General features: G+C 43.5%; 1 long non-coding RNA gene across 1 annotated transcript in view; it reads left to right on the top strand.

The window, feature by feature from the left end:
* LOC150015732 (uncharacterized) overlaps positions 1-17,155 on the top strand; it is an 88,112-nt gene that overhangs the window by 23,240 nt on the left and 47,717 nt on the right. The window contains exons 2-3 of the long non-coding RNA XR_016509759.1: positions 2,517-2,625; positions 11,829-11,898. This is a non-coding gene — a long non-coding RNA (uncharacterized LOC150015732). The remainder of the gene's footprint in view (positions 1-2,516; positions 2,626-11,828; positions 11,899-17,155) is intronic.

The following is a 17,155-nucleotide window of genomic DNA, read 5'->3' as shown; positions in this document are numbered from 1 at the left end:
CCTGGGTACTCCACATACTGAGTAAATAATTATTGATTAGTTGATGATCATCAGGAGCATGGCAAAGATTTTATCTGATTACCAAGTAATATCCCATCTTCCCACCTACCTACCAAGAGTAAGACCAGACCTCAGATTTAGAGGAGTTTTAACTGTTCCAATTTGCACTTGTTGGCTTTCTTCCTGGTGGATCTCAACTTCTGGCTGAGACCCAAGAATTTAAGGGTCTTCAGTACCATGAGTAATTTCATGAGTTGCTGATGGCTAATTAGGACCGATTATAGGTAAGAGGCTTTACTTTCTTAATAACCTTCAGCAAGGGCTGGTGGTAACTTTTAAAATCTTGATTATTTTCTCCTGTAAATGGAATTTTCTGGATCTCATGACTGTCTTTTCTTAAATCCTTATAACTTGTCTTGCCATTCTCCCCTTCTGTTGAGACAGAAATGTGAAGTCCTGGGAAGAACTTGGAAACCAATGGTTTTGGAAAACTGGCTTTATTAGAGAGGACCCCTTGGCACACCTAGAAACCTTGCTTCATTTATTTGTCTTTCTCTGAAAGGAAGTGCTGGAGGAGAGGAGGCCGGGCCATGGGTTTGCTTCCAAAGTTCCATCACATTTCAACCAAACCTGAGGCTGTTCATAAACTTCGAAACGATTGGCTCACTTGACAACATTTAGAAATTCTGTTTAGTGAGGGCTCCTGAATAAAGTAATATTCATAGGTGATGGGGTGTTATCTTCCCATTTTTACTGTGATAACATTTTAAGTGTTGTTTCACCTTTTCTTTCATGAGTATCATCAGAGCTACTTTTTACTGAGTGTCTCTCTGTACCAGGTCCTGGGTTCATGTTCACTTATTCAACTGTCACTACTCTTGCAGTAGTTCTTTAGGCAGTATTTTAAAAGTTTTATTGAAATATAATTCACATACCATACTTCATCAATTTAAAAGTATACAATTCAATGACTTCTAGTGTATTCACAGGGCTGTGCAACCATCATCACAATCTAATATTAGAACATTTTTTGTCACCCCAGGAGGAAAGTTACCTCCCATGAGCCCCACCACACCCCACCGCAGACCATGGAAACCACTAATGTACTTTCCTGACTCTGTGGACTTGCTTATGCTGAACAGTTCTCAAAAAGGGAATCACACAATGTGTGACCTTTGTGGCTGGCTTCTTTCACTTAGGATAATATTTCAAGGTTCATCTATGTTGTTGCATGTGTCAGTATATCATTTCTTTGTATTGTTAGTATTTTTACCCACTTCTGAGATTAACTCTGGTTCCCGCGACCTCACCCTTGCTGTGCACCTCTCAAAGGAAATAGCTACGTTGAGGAGCCAAACACTTCTAAGAAGAGCAGCTATACATTGGGGAAACCAAGACACAGAGGCAAAAGGAGTTTCCTGTAGTTAAGCCTTCAATAGATGGGGCTACATTTCCAATGAAAGTTTGCCTGATGCCGGCTTGTCTATGAGCTCAGAGTCTGAAGTGTCAACCAATGGTTATTGGCACCAATTCAATGCCAACAGTAACCCCCAATTTGGGGTGCAAAGAAGGAAACTATTCAGTGCAAAACATCACAACTGTGAGGCAACCTGAGGCCAGACACGCTGGCTAGACAGCTCTGCTCTGCCCCTCCCTGGTCTGCTTTGCTCCCTGCTGATCTGCTCTGCTCGATGCCAGTATGCTTTGTTCTGCTGTGTTCTGAACCAGTCGGCTATGGTCTTTGCTGATCTGCTCTGCTCTCTTCCAGGGAGACATCTTTGGTGTTTCAGCTCAGGCAGAGAAACAAGAGTAATTAGTCTTTGGTGAAAAGACAACGTGCACTCCCAGAGCCAGGGGTAGCTCGCTTATATAGACAAAAGTCCCCACCGCTGGTTTCTGATTGGTCTATCCTCATGTAAATAAGGACTGCAAATCCTGGCAGTATGATTGACACTGCTGTGTTGGTTGGAGCTGCACAGCTCCGACTGGATGAGGAAAGCCTCAGTAGTATTGGTTGAAATAGGATTCTGGGAACTCCTTTATAAGGGCTGGCTCAGATGGCAGGAACAGTGCAGGCAGGTAGTTCAGTGCAGAGGCGGGCAGTTCGGTGCAGCCTTCTTTCTCCCTGAAGTGCAGTTTGTGTGAGAGGCTCCTGTGGAGGAATGGCTGCTAGGCTCTGTCTTTGTTTTTATTGTTGTTGTTTTTTAAATTTAAACCCTTATTAGCCACCAGGAGCCTTTCTTAGAGTCCACAGAAATAATTATTGGTAGGTATTCATTGAACATCTATAGGTCAGTCACTATGCTGAGTGTCCTGTAAATTTGGTACCTCATGTTCATACATAATCCGACTTCAATTGGAAAATCTGGTAACTATAACTGGTCAGTGGAATTTTTGTTCTCATGTCTTCCATTTGCTCACTTCTGGTTTCATTGGCCTATTTAGGCTGTAGAATCATAGCCTGTACAGTCTTCCTAAGCACCATGCTAAAAATAGCATTGTTGTTCCTTCTATAGGAGTTTGAACACCACTCCTACCTGTAGAAAATTGGCACCATCTCCCAGGAGCCCTTGATTTTTTCCTGCACCCCAGCATCATGGTTTCCCATTTCATGGGGTCTCTCAGGTAAGTGGAGAACCTTTTAAAAAGAGAATAAGAAATCCAATATTTGAGTTTTACTCGATAGTTTGTTATAGCAACTAGCCTTGAGGGTCTGCATCTCACTGGTGTTTTTGATATACTATACACTTATTTGTGATACGTGTGCTATCTGGAAGGGCAGGCAAGGCCTACGTACGGAGCTGTGTGCTGTGGTGAGAGGTGCTTGAACTAAGATCCAAGTAGTTTGGGTTCTAAGCTGTGTCCTGCTATTTTTTTTTTTTAATTAAAAAAATTTTTAAGCCTCAGATTTTTCAAAAAAAATGAAGGTGGTACTGGATCAGTGGATATATAACATGGTTGTATAATAGAATTACCCAAAGAGCTTGAAAGATATTGTCCTCTTGTCTGCATCTCCACAGATTTTGACTTAACTGATCTGGATTATTTAAAAGGTAACATCTCTAGTCCCTTCTGCTCAAAACATCTATGACTTTCCCCTGTATTTTTTATTTGATCCTGCTATCCACCATGCGAGGAAGCAGAACAGCACTAGTAGCTGTCATCTGTAGAACAGGCACCAGGGCTCGGAGCCCTTACCTCCTGTGTGCCACAGTCCCTTAGAGCAGTCAGAACGAGGGCTCTGCGCCCAGGAACTGCCATCCCTGTCTTTGAGGCTATTTTCAAACTTTAAGCTAAGAGACCCTTTAAAAAAAACCTCAGTCAAAATCCTCTGTAAAATCTCATTATATAAAATAGCCAATGGCAGTATTATAGTAAGATAAATTTATTTTACAAGTCCAACTTTGTGATATCTACGTCACAATGAAGACTGCTTGGATAAACACCAAAATTTGAAATCAGGATTTATGACTGATCTGGTACATCAGCCTTAGCATCTGGTTGATTTTACACTTGTTTTAGCTGCTAGTATTAAGAAAATCTTGATCTGTACAGGTAAGTAATTGCAATGAGTAACAATTTTTTGCTGAAATTCATCTTGCAATCGCAGGAAAATCTTTAAATTAATTGATTCAGAATCTAGAAAGAAGGGAAGGAAGAACCTTCTGTTTCAAAGTTGAATCACTAAGGATATTTTGTAGTCCCGCCTCTCCGCTGCCAAATAATTACATGTTAGCCCACATGCCGAGAACTTAACAATAAAAAGTAAAATGGTCTATAATGTGTTATTATGATGGTGCCACATCAGTCAGGGCTCGAGCGTTTGTCAGGCAGATGCTCTTAGGCATCTTCAGGGGGGCCCTGGTGGGCTCACCTCCGGGCTGTGCATTATTTCAGAGAAATTGCCCACAGACTAGAAATGAGGGTGCACTCTAGATGTCACCTTGCTACCCTTATGGCCGAACTCCAGAGGTCTTGAATGGCCTCCGCCATTTGGGGAGGGCTGCTTAGCAGCACAGCCTTCCCAGCGTCCTGCTGTGGGGGCTGGGGAAGAATATGTGAGTCATGAGGACGGGGACTCTTTGGGACAGCTCAGCCGAGATTTCCATCAGCTCTCCTTCCTAAGCCAGGGACTCAAGCTATTTTGCATTCTGTTTCTAGAGCCATGTAACCTAAAAAACCAAAAACAAAAAACAAACAAAAAAACAAACAAGCCAAACCTCGAGTGTCTTTTCTTTAAATGCTTTTCAAAATGTTCAGGGGAAAGGGGCTCTGGTTTCCCTAAGAGTAAGAGTCTTTGACAAAATTGGTAGATGACAAACACACCTATTAAGGGCTTTTTAATATTTATCAAGGCAACCAAAATGCATCCAGATCCACTGGAGAAGCTGAAGGGTTTCTCTACCTATAGGGAAAACAGATCAAAATTAGAAGTCAGCTGCCAAGAAAATCCCTGAGAGGAAAAAAACATTTAAGGGGATTCACAATTCTGATATGCAGAGATTTAGTTTAAAAATCCCTGCTCATTTTTTGCCAAGCCACAAGAAAAAGCAGAAAGCCAGCTGCTTCCTCATTGAAAGAGACAGAGCAGCCCTGAGTGGTAATGTAGCAAGAATATCTCCGCCCCACTCAGAGTCTGTAATAAAAAAGAATGCCAGTAAACACAGTAGCAGAAGAGACGTAAGGTTTTAACCCTTAGTGAAACTGGTTAGGGGCTATTGTAGAACCCTGGGCAAGCTCTGGATACCATGCAAAATGCGCGGTAAATAAAGTCTTCTTGAACCAAAGGGTCAGTCAAGGCTAGATTAAAGAATGTTTGTCACCTGGTCACCTGTTTCAAGTTAGAGAGGAAGAGGTACTAAGTGATTGGAGTGTTTATATTTCTAAAGACTTGGCCCAAATTTTGCACCTTTTTTTTTTTTTTTTTTTTTTTTTCGTATGCACAGTTACATCTTTATGTGTTTGTTCAGTGACCGAGTGGAAGGTAACACCATTTCCCCCTAGAAGCACTAGAACAAGCAATGATGGCTGTGTATCGGGGGGCAGCCGACATGGTCTCTTTGGGGCCCGTGTTCTAGTTCAGGCCTCTTCCTTTACTTTGTACAGTGCTTCAGTGTAATTACTATAGTTTGTGTTAGAAATAAAAATGGAGAAGAAAACAAAACTATTGAAAATACCAAAGAGTTGGTTAAGTTGGCAAGAAATAAAGTTGATTCAGTGATTCTTATTTTGAATGGTAGTTTTTGAAGAAATGCAGATGTAATTAGAGAGATTACAAGGATAGATGGTGATTTTTATAGATTTTATGGAGAGTTCTGGATCATTTTAAGTATTTTACAGATTGATGGCCCTAGGTCAAGTGTCTGGTTTTAGTCTTCTGAAACTTAGAGGCTTTTCTTTTTCTTGATATACATTTCAGTGAGTAATATTACAGTAATGCCCATCAGCTATTTCGCTTAGAAATACAACCAAAAGGGATTGAGGAAATGAGAGAGAGAAAGGGGCTGGCTGTTCTTCGGGCAACTGAAAACGATCCTGAATACAGAAAGGAAGAAAGAAGTGGGTGAAGAAAATGTGTTTGTATGTGTGAGAAAGAGAGAATGCCCAAAGCAATGATATTTGAGGTATGACTGAACAGTGAAAACTGAGATTCCCCTCAGGGGTAAAGAAGCATGTGACAATTGGGTAGGACTGTGGGGTCAATGTCCCTGTGCCAGTCACCAAGAAATGGGATGAAGGAGGAGAGGGAGAGAGGCGGAAGACGACGAGGAAGAGAAGGAGGAGCAGGGGAGAGGGGAGAGGAAGAGGGTCACATGTGTCCAGCCTCGTGGTGTTACTAGGCAGGGACACGGTTTGTGTAGCCCACATCTAAGCCACTACCCGGTTGATGCTTAACAAATACTTGTTGAATATTGAATGAATAAACTAATAATTATCTTTTATGTACAAGAAGTAAAAGAGAACATTTTTCTTTCCTGATCATGATCACTAGTTAATTACCAAATAGGTTAAAGCAGAAAATCGTACAAATGACACACACCTTTGACAGTTTATTTTTCACTTAAAACACATGTACACTCACTTGCCTTTTCTGCTGTGAGGCCAAGGACTTCTTTGAGCGTGAACCCCTGATTGTCTTTCTTGCACAAACGACGCCCATAGTATTATCTAAGGTTTCCATTTGGGTTTCTTTAAAGTGGAGTGAGAATTGAAAGACATTTGCAAAGCAATCTGAGTACAGAATGAGTCTAGAGTTTCATTATTTTTGCCCCTAATCATTTACAGTTGTCTCATCCACACCGAATGTGCCAACAGGTTTTTATCTTGGCTACTTTCCTCTATTACATATTTCCAAAGCATTCAGCCTCATTTTGTAGAAACAACTAACAATTGCTCTTTATTTTTGTGCCCTGTTTCCTGGGTCTGTGTATTGTTTGAATATTTTATGTAATTACGAAGCAACTGGCATAAGCAGGTTTGGGACCATGGTTGACTCTCTATGAACACAAGTCATCTGGTGGGAGCAGAAGAGCACAAGTATAGCAGGGAGGACCAGCTGGAATGTCTTGTGGGAAGCCCGGTAGGAGCCATCTGAATGGTAGGCAAAGAGGTGGGGAGGAAATAAAATTGCTTTTTGGAGAACTGCCCTGGCAAACCCCTTCCTATAAAATGATGGCAGGCTTTCAGACAGCATTGATTTTTCTCCATGCCTGGCACAACCCTGCACCTGGACCATATCCTCATCACTCAGTACTTGACTCTGGGATTTGCTAGAACATTCTGTACTGAAAGCGTTCAATGGTGTCAAGGTGTGATCATTGGGCTGAGAGCTAACATTGACCTCCTGGCATCAGAACCAATGACTCCAATTTATAGAAATCTTCCTTTTAGGATTGATTGTTTTCCTTTTCCTACTTCTTCTATTTTTACAACAGAATTCTGGGTGCGCTTAGAAAACACTTCGTTGATGAAAAGTGTCAGTCACAGCAGTACTTTGCATTTCTTTAGTGGCCAAAACCTCCTTCCTCCATCTCCTTCTTTCTCTCTCTCTTTATTCCATCCTTCCATTCTTTGATTCACTTGCTCTTTATGAGCCCTGAGTGTGGACTGAGTTCATTGTTCTGCTAGCTGCAAAGATCTATCAGAAACCCTTTTCTCAAGAGCAGGGGAATTGACTGAAGATGTTGTGTCTTAAGAAGCAGTGTGGTGACAGAACACTTCATTTGTCCAGAGGCCCCAGTGCAGAAAACACAGAAGGCTACAAGAGTGGGGAACCTGGAAATAAGCAATAAAAATCAATATGCAATTAGAATAGGTGTCCTGAAGTCCATGGTCTAAAGTGGAAACATTTACTCCACAAAAGCCAGGCAGGCCTTTCCCCGGAGCCTGTATGGTCTTTGTTTGGCCGCAGCTTTGTTGTCTAAAGGTTTCCAAGGCCAAGGCTTTCCTGATGGGAGCCAATTAAGGGGACACAGGCTCATCCACAGTACAGGAGGCAATGCCTGAGAGCAGGGAGGTGACAGCAAAGGGCCAGCGGGATTCAGAAAGCCCCAGGCTCTGGGCTCTCAGCCTGCTCTGCTCTGAGGCCGCCTGCCTCCTTATGCTGCACAGATATGCACACTGGTGACCGTGCGCCATCTAAGAAAGGCTACTGAGGCTCAGTCTATTTTGTATAAGAAAGCAGAGGGAATATGTAGAATGGTTTTTTTAAGGTTGAGGTTTAAATGGTTAGCTTCAATTATTTTAAGACTTCTAATGTTCTCTGGTGAGGTTGGATAAACGAGGTTTTATTGCATCCACTTATTTTCTGATTATTTTTTCAAGCAGGGACAGAGAGTAAAACAAAATGTGTGAAGCCACAGTCTCATAAGATTGGGGAAGAAAATTGATGTGCTCAAATGCAAATGCTTGGTTTAAAGGTGTGTTGTTTCCTAACGAGGCCCCAGAGCACAGTGGTTAAGGGTCCAGGCCAAGGGTCTGACTGCTGGCATGGGGATTAGGCTTTTCTACTTAGTAGGAGTGTGTGCCCTTCAGTAAGTGACTTAGCCTCTCTGTGCCTCAATTTACTCACCTACAACATTGGTGTAATAAAAGGGTCTGATGGAATAGTTGTGGATTAAATGAAGTAATACTTCTAAGAATTGACATCGATGGTATCAAGTCTTCATTGACTAATGTCATTTGTAACCCACCCCCCTTTCTTGCTTTCTTTACTCTTAACTGCTGTCTGAGGAAGGCAGGGATTGAGCTGAACGTGTAAAATGCATGCCTAGCAACATTTTTGATCTCCGGAGTGCAGTAGGTACGGATTTCACTTCAATGCTAAGATTTTAGCTCTCCTTTGCTAAGGCCGGTATGATTTTATTGGTGATCAGGTTGCTCCCAAAATATCTCTTGGGTTGTATTAACTAAAGAAGAAAAGAAGTTAAGTTTTTTTTTTTTTTTCTGTTTCCTTGTTTTGTTACTTGATATGCTCAAGTGGTGCTGAGCTCACAGAGGTACACAGTACCTCACCACAGTTGAGGGTGGTTGGGGTGGGGGTGGGGCGAGACAAACACAGAAGCCCAGAGCCCTAGTTCCATGATGTAGATCTTGTACCAAATTTCAGTGAGCATTATTTCCTACATGAGGAAATGAAATGATGGTGTGTTTAAATTCTAGAACAGCGCTGGGGAAATGGTGTAACTTTTTTTTTCTTTTTCTGATTGGTGTGAAATGGTGGGTTGTTTCTCCTGCAAGGTGAATCGGAAAGTCTTGGTAGGAATGTGGCTTTCCCCGCCGCTTGGAGGGGACTGTGATTTGTTTGCCAAAGGCCCTGGTAGCCTTCAATCTGTCAAAACGTTGCAAGCTGGGAGCAGTTTGCCAAAGCAAACTATCAAAGTGAAATAGCACACGAGCTGCACACACACAGACGTACACATGCTCTCGCAGTCCCTGAACGTTGATTTTGAATTGGGTCAGGGGGAACAAGGGTTTGGGCTAGGTCATTGGTGCTGTGAGGAGGTGTGGGCACTGCTATGGATGACCAATTAGACAGGCATGTGTGAGCAGGGTGGGGTGCCCAAAACAGTCTACTGAGCAGGGGTGGGAAACTTTCAGCCCTTGGCAGAGTTTCCTCTGGCCCCTGGGGTTATATATTGCACTAGCTGATGTTATTGCAGCCAAAGAATAATTTCCCCTCTGGGGGAATTTATTCTATTCCATTCAGAGCAGAGCCCATTTAATAACTAAGATTTTATTCCAGAATGAATTTTATGGGGTGCCCCTATGCATTTTGGCCTCACAAGGGCCCAGGTAGATAAAGAAAAGAAGCATTTGAACATCTAAATACAACTCGTGTTGCACTTTTGCAACAAGCGTTTTGCTGCCATACTTTGTGTCAATCCTATGAAAATGATTTTGGGGGGCATCACATAGAAATTGAAAAGCACAACTGATTTTTATAAATCCTTCATGAAAGAACTTTAAAAGCTTCCCAAGTTATTTGGACAGTTTTGAATGTGGTAATTCACACTATTTCCACTTATTTTGACATTTCAATGGTTGTCAAGATGATGTCACATCATTCACTATTAATTCAATGAACTGAGTTCTTACTGTATAGCAGAAACTCTGCTGGGTGCTGGGGGATAAAGTAGAGACAAAACAAACTCTCCGATCTCATGGAGCTTATATTCTAGTGGGTGGATGGCTCACTTTAAATGAATGAAGAAATAGTCTGTAAGACAGTCAGTGCTATGGAGAAAAATGTAATCTGGGCTGAGACAGACAGTGCTGCTTTGTATATGGCCTGGGAAGTCTTATGGGGAAGGGACAGCATTGGGCAGACACCTGAAGGATTTACGGAGAAGGGACAGCATTGGGCAGACACCTGAAGGAGGTGAGGGAACAGGCTGTAGGATTTTCTGGGAGTAGAGGTGACCAGACAACTGGGAAGGCAGTGCCTCTGAGACAGAGAAAAGCTTCAACTCTTCCTTCCTCCAGTTCACTCCCTCTCCTGCCCCAAGCACCCCTGAAAGTTTTGAAAGTGCAGCCCGGGATGAGCAGTTATGCAGAATTGCTCCTGGTGGCATCACAGTTATGTGGCTTAGGTGTCTGCCAAGGACTTTGAGGGCTGAGGTCTAACACATTTATGGAGCTGCCGCTTGCGTTTATAACAAAAGCACACGGAGCTGGTTTTTTTGTTAATGAGTGAACAGTGTCAGGAGGTGTTACAGATGATTCACATCTGCGGGCGCAGAACATACGTGCTTCCTTGCACACTGACTCATTTGAGGTCAGCAGGGCAGGCGATGTGACTCCCATTTTACAGATGAGGAAACTGGCAGACTTGCCCAAGGCCATGCCACCCAGGAAAGTAAGCTCCTGAGTCCTGATGCACGTGTTACTGGATTCAGTAAGGCTGTAACTAGAAAAGGCTGTGCTTTCCAGCACTGTGGCCATGCTCACTCTTAGATGCCCCTGCCCCATTGCTGGGGGGCTCTGCCTTTTTCAGTCCACACAGACACGCAGCCCCTCTCTTTGGAATTGTGCATGTGGAACACGTTGGTCCTGTGCTTCAGGGCCTCAGCTGCAGCTCGAAGGCAAAAGCAGAAAGGATGCAATGAACACCGGGCTACATGTCCCCTCGCCCTGCTCCTTGTCCCAGCACAGTCTCTAAGCAGTCTGTCCTCGTCCTCTGTGTGGTCTGTTAGGGCAGGGCTCATTTACTTACAAATGGGGGTTAGCAGAGAATTTAAGACTTTTAGAGATGGCAGGAGCCTTTTCTACTTCCACAAGCCCTAACCCCAGGTTCAGACAGGTTTTCTCCCTCATCTCCACCTCCACACAGAGAGTTTTCCTTGGACAAGGCAGCAATTTTTATTTTAATGTCTGTTATGTTGGAGGTTTCAACAAGGTTGAGGATCACTGGTTGCTTAACATCTGCCCTCAGGGTTAAACCCTAGAAAGGATTCAAGACTGTTAAGGAGGGCCAGAGGCCTTTTGCAGGGATTCTTAAAACAGTGTCATTGATTTTGAAATCAAGGGACTTTGGGCATTTAACTTCCTTGACAATACTTGTCTCCTCTGACTGACTGTGCTGGTGTTCTCACCTCTGTCATCGGCAGTGATCCTGACAGAAGATGAGTACGTGGAGGTGCGGAGACATTAGCTTACCCAGGGTCCCCAGATGGGAAGGGTGGAGTTGGGATTCTGGACTGGATGTGTTTGACTCCAAAGCTTCACGCTCTCCCAGCACACCCTGCTGCCTCGGGGCCAGCTGGCTTCCATTACTGCACCTTCCCTTTCTTTGATGACAAGCCCTAATCAGGGCTGGTGACAGTGGGGCTTAACACAGCTAATCCCACCCGAGGAGAACATGTGTGACACAAAGGGCCCAGCCCTGGCAGGGGAAGTGCTGAGGAGAGCCTGGGGGTGGAAGAGGAGGTTCCTCAGCCAGGCTCCACAGCCCTTGACCTTACCAGCTCTGCGAGGACCAAGCACACATAAGCGCTTACTCCATATTAGAGCGCGTTGTCTGGTCCTCCCCACGCTGCGGAACCTGCTTCTGTTGCTCTCCCTGTCCTGCAGGGAAGGAGACGAGCTCAAAGAGGTTAGCTGTTCTGCCCTGGAAAACCCGCTGGGCAGGTCTTTGCCCTGCCAAGGCACTGCCCACAGCTCTGCTGCCTCCCCTCCCCCGGGGCAGCTCTTTGCCTCTCACTGGGTCCCACCCCAGCCCCCGGTTGGACTGGTGTACCCCTTCCAATGAGCTGGAGGTGCTGCCTGCTGCTCGTGCCTCTGCCTGGGACATACTCATGGTCCTGCCTGTTGCTGTTTTTCCTTCTCAGTGTCCTGGGTTTCCTGCTGCTGCTTGGATTCCAGCTCGTCTGCCCACATCTGTCCACTGAGCACAGAAAGGTAAGCCACGGCCACTCAGAGGCTTTCCTCCTCTGCACAGGGTGCTGGGCTCACTCCAGTCGCTGCCCTGAGTTTTGTTCTGTTTGGAGGCGAGTCACTGCAGACTGAGAGGAAGCATCATCTATAGAACGTCCTCTGAACCCTCCGAAGTCCTTGGAACTTGAAATGAAGCTAGTGCCCAGAGTCAGTCTCTGGTCAGAGGCAGTGCTGGCTGTGTAGCCCGTGCCCCTTAGAATGGGGAGGTTCAGGAGAGGTCAGCGAGAAGGCCACGTGCCAGGGAATGGTGGAGCACCGGCATGGAGCCTTTACCCCTAGGGGGACCTGTAGGGGCGAGGGGTGTGGATGGTTAGAGAGAATGCTGTAGCTGTGGCTATGGCAGTGGCAGTGGCTTTAGAAGAGGCCCCTTATGGGGTGCCATGCTCTTTGATAGAGGACACAGCCCCTGCTGACCCACGGCCAGGCAGAAAGGGAGCAGGGAAGTCAGGACCTGGCCCTCTCTTTCCTCCTCCCTCCATCTTCTGCGGGGACTCCCTTTGGCTGAACCCAGTCAAAGACAGAAGACAAAAAGCTGCTGGCACAGTCCTCGAAGGCCAGCCTCCTGGGCCACAGCTGGGTGAAAAAGGGTGGACAGAGCATCCGGAGGGACAGACGGACAGTTTCAAGCACACTTCCCTTGCAGCTCTGTGTGCTTCATCATAAAACTATTCACTGTTGCCTCAACAAGCCTAGTGCTGACCTGCAGTGGAGCAGGTGCATGATGAATGCTTCCTTAGAAGCAGATGCATACCACCACCGAGAAGGTCCCTAAAGCCCTGTTGTGCTACCTAGGGATGCATCGTGTCTACATGGAACAAATGCAGGCACTTCCAGGAGGAATAACAGGTCAGCTGTGTGTATCTCAGTGTGACTACGCTATGTGGACCCTTCCTGAGAAAAAGTTTTCAAGGGGAAGTCCAGGAGAGAAGGGAGCTGAGGAAGAGAGAATGTGTGCACAGGTCTGGCTAGACTTTCTCGGAAGAAGTTCTTGATGTTCCTGTCTGATCAGTCCAATTTCTTTTGGATCTGTGGACTATGTTCTGGATTTATTTATCTAGGCCAGATATAAACCTGTGTTGTATTGTATTGAATCGATTGTGTGCCCCGCTCAGATGTCTGCTCCATGAAAGTGGGATCTGGCCTGTTTCGTTTACTGTCATATTTCTAGCTCCTGGAATATCGCAGGTGCTCAGTAAGATACTTGTTGAGTGACTGAATGAGTGGAAAACCTGGCCAAGGTCTCAACATCATGTTGGAGATTCACACTCCTCACCCCCACCCCATGGCCTTTGGGCGGAGATTATGTCATGGAGTGAGTGGAATGAGTGCCCTTATCGGAATCCTGAGCAAACTTGCTGCTCTGCCCTGAGGGACAGGATGAGAAGTCTGCAGCCCAGGAGGCTTCTGGCCTCAGGAACTGTGAGGAATACGTTGTGTTATTTATAAAGCACCCTGTCTATGATACTTTTTACAGAACTGGGTAATGAGAGAGGCTGGAAGAGTTTTGAGGTGGCATGCTGTGGATGTTCTTTCAAATGCAATTCTGATGAGAGCTGAGAAAGAACAGAAAAGCACTGTAGAGAAAGCCTCAGTCTTCTCAGAGAAGACCAGAGTAACCCTGAACAGAGTGTGGGTAGAAATATGAATGGTAGGTGTCATTCTGATGAGGTCTCAGATGGAAGTGAGCAACATGTTATTGGAAACTTGAGGAAAGGCCAGCCTTGTCATAAAGTGGCAAAGAGCTCGGCTGAACTGTGTTCATGTTCTCATGTTGTGTGGAAGGTAGAACTTGCAAGTGATGAAATTAGAGATTTGCTGAAGCAATGCCTAAGCAGTGGCCTGGTTTCTCTTGACTGCATGTAGTAAAATGTGAGAAGAGAGAAATGACTTCAGGATGGAATTGTTAATTGGAAAGTAAGCAGAACACAGAACTTAATGATTTGTAAAATTCTCAGGTTAGTCACATTGAAAAGAATGAGAAAGCCGGTTCAGGAAAGAGGATGGTGTTGCCAAGAGACCATTTGATAAGATTAGTCAGCCACCTTGACAGAAGCCGGGAGCTATTGTCCAAGACAGCGAAGAGTGCAAAGGAGGGGCGGCTGGTGTCTTCCTGACCTGCCTCACCTCTGCACCACCCACTTGGTGGTCTCCTCTCCCTGAGCCCTGGCGCTGAGCAACTCAGTATCCCAGGTGCTGCTCAGCGGCTGGATGAGGAGAGAGTGTGCCCAGCGGAGCCCTGGGAGCATGGCCGCCTCCACCTGGATTTCAAAAAACAAGGCCTCCCAGCATAGCTGTGGTCCTAGGACCCCAACCCCAGAGAGCCACAGTGGGGTTAGGGCTTCCCAAAGATGTGGGCAGGGCAGCCTGGAGCCTTTGGGCCCCAACCCCTGTCCAGCAAAGCTGGCAGCAGGACCACTGTCGCCGTGGGCCTGGACGGCAGAGCATCAGGCCCAGGAGGATTATTCTTGAGTATTAAAGTCTAATGGAACTTGCCCCATTGGGTTTTAGATTTTCTCAGCATCTGTTTTTCCTTTCTTCTTTCCTCTTTCTCTCATTGAATGGGGAATGTCAGTCCTGTGCCTGACCACCACTGCAGTTAGGAAGCACATAACATATTTGGTCCACAGTTTGCAGCTGGAGAGCAGTTTGCCTCAGGATGAATCAGACTTGAGTTTTATCCACATCTGATTTACCAGACACCAACTCCACAGGTCCCTTAATCTCAAACATCCCAGCCTCCAGAATGGTGAAAATAAATTTACAGGGTTCATAAGTCACCCAGTCTATGGTAGTTTTGTTACAGCAGCTGGACTCTCTTCTGTTTTCATTATTAAGTTGTATTATTTATTACTATTTGGAATTATCACCATTATTAATCTTCATAGTTGAATCAATCCACCAGTGTTCTTTTTTTGCTGTTGTTGCTCAAGTAGATTATCATAGCTGAAAATATTTTATAAGTGATCAATTTACTTTGCTATTTCTCTTAATTTTTCAAGTTAGCCTTAATTTTATGTATGTGTATGTGTGTATATATATATATATATGTATATATATATATATATATTGCTTTCATCAAGCTTAAAGTATTTCTTCTGAGAAATAAAGAAAAATGGTTTATACATTACTTTAGGATGTTGAATTTAAAATTGAGCAAAAAGTATTGTATCTTGGAATATGATACCTCCTTATCAAAATATTAGTAAGAACTTAAGATTTAATTTTTTTTTCAAAATTATTCACAGATTCTTTTTCTTGGAGAATATACATTTTAGGACAGTTCTCAAATATAATTAAATATATGCATTTTGGCTGCCAGGATCATTATTGTTCTTCACCTCAGAGAATAAAGGATTCAGTACCTTCTTGGTGGTGGGTTTCTTCTTGATCTTTTACCAGAAGTTTATGGAGTTGTGGCTATCAACTTGCTTGGTTATATCCTCCAAATTGTTGCAAAAATTATGCATGTTTATTACAGGGAATTTAGTAAATGATGAAAAACTAGAAGAAGAAAAAAAACTTCCTCGTAGCGCAGAAGAAGGAGTACTGGCTCCATTTATTTCTGCAACAAAAGAAATAAGGAGATACTTATGAAAACAGGGGTCAGATATTTTTTCTTTAAAAATCTGGAGGTTGGTTGTGAAGATTGTTGGCTCTCTGAACTATGAAGTCTCTGTCACAACTACTTAACTCTGCTTTTGTAGCAAAAAGGCAGCCAATAGATAATACATAAATGAATGTGCTTGAGTGTGTTCCAATAAAACTTTATTTGCAAAAATAGGTGGTGAGCCAGATTTGGCCCATGGCCCACAGTTTGACAACCACTGTTTTAAAGTCATGTTAGAGAGGAGTTAATTGCAAGTGTACATGCTTTGGAATTTGAAGTTGAAAATTATCTCCTCCTGGCACATTAAGGAACACAAAAGATTTGAGAAAAACAGTGTATTTTTTGTTAAAGCATAAGAATTATGATTGTTATCAAATTGTTTTTATTATTTGGGTAAGTCATAATTGAATTCCTGCTGACCCATTGTCTTGTGGCAAAACAGAAAGCAGCAAAAAGAATTAGGAAACCGTTTATTAAATTCTTAAGGGACAGCATTACTAATTTGTGCAAACTGTAATTTAGTATGTATATGGAAAACTAGCCACTAAAAGCCATCTTGTTTTTTTCCTCATAATAGCATGTCCAACCTTAGGATACAGAAGCATTTCTACACTGTAAATTATTCTGAGGAAAAGACAACTTGTAAGTGCTGTCAAGTAAACTTTGCATTTCTAAATGCCACTTGGGTAACTGGAGATATGTCTGTAAAAACTGCCCCATAATAATGCAGGAGAAGATGACCATGGTGGAGAGTGTGGAAGTCTTCCTCTTGCTCCTGAAACATGCACAGTATCACTGAGGATTGCTTACCTTCTGCTCTTAGTAATTTCTTAACAGCACTTGGCAAGTGATTATATTTTTAAAACTCATGTGGCTTCATTTGCAGATAAGATAAGACCAAGAACAGTAAAAAAAACCTGAGCAAGACTTTACTAAAAACCATAAGTTATTAACAAGGGAAAATATGTCGATGGCAGAAAGCTTTTAAGTAATGAGACTGTCCTAGTGTCTGCCCAACAGACATCACTGAGCACGTTGCTTTACAATTCATAATGTGTATGGTCAACATCACCCATATGGTAAAGAATTGTGAAACATTATATTTTATTTCATCACAACTTCCCAGTGTGTTTTCTTAAGTTTACTTTTTTGCTATTAAAAATATACATGATTATTATAGGGAATTTAGAGAGCAATGAAAAACTAGAAGAAGGAAATAAAAACTTACCCCTAGGGCCACCAGACAAAGAGAGGTGCTCTTTAACCTGTTATTATAGAAACTTTCAAACAAAAAGAACAGAGACACTACAAAATGAAGTAAGGGTGAAGCAAAATATTAGTTTTGCTAACTGATTAGCAAGTCACAATGTGAACATCAGGGACCTCGCAACGGGCTTAGAGCCTATTATTACTGTGGTAGGATGCACAGCCAATGGCTCCAGATCACCTCTTGACAATGTCATACAGTTGAAGAGCAAAAAAAGTTTGAGGCTACAGAAAATTTCTCATATTATCACTGCTGTATTCAAGAAGAAGAAGGAAAACAGTAATGCTTTTAGAAGAAAACATGAAAATGTCCTTAGGATTTAGGGTAGGCAAGGATTTCTTAGACAG

This window comes from Furipterus horrens, unplaced genomic scaffold, assembly GCF_987537825.1.
Source record: "Furipterus horrens unplaced genomic scaffold, mFurHor1.1.pri manual_scaffold_3, whole genome shotgun sequence".
NCBI classification, from domain to species: Eukaryota; Metazoa; Chordata; class Mammalia; order Chiroptera; family Furipteridae; genus Furipterus; species Furipterus horrens.
This window is presented reverse-complemented; position numbering and strand designations above follow the sequence as displayed.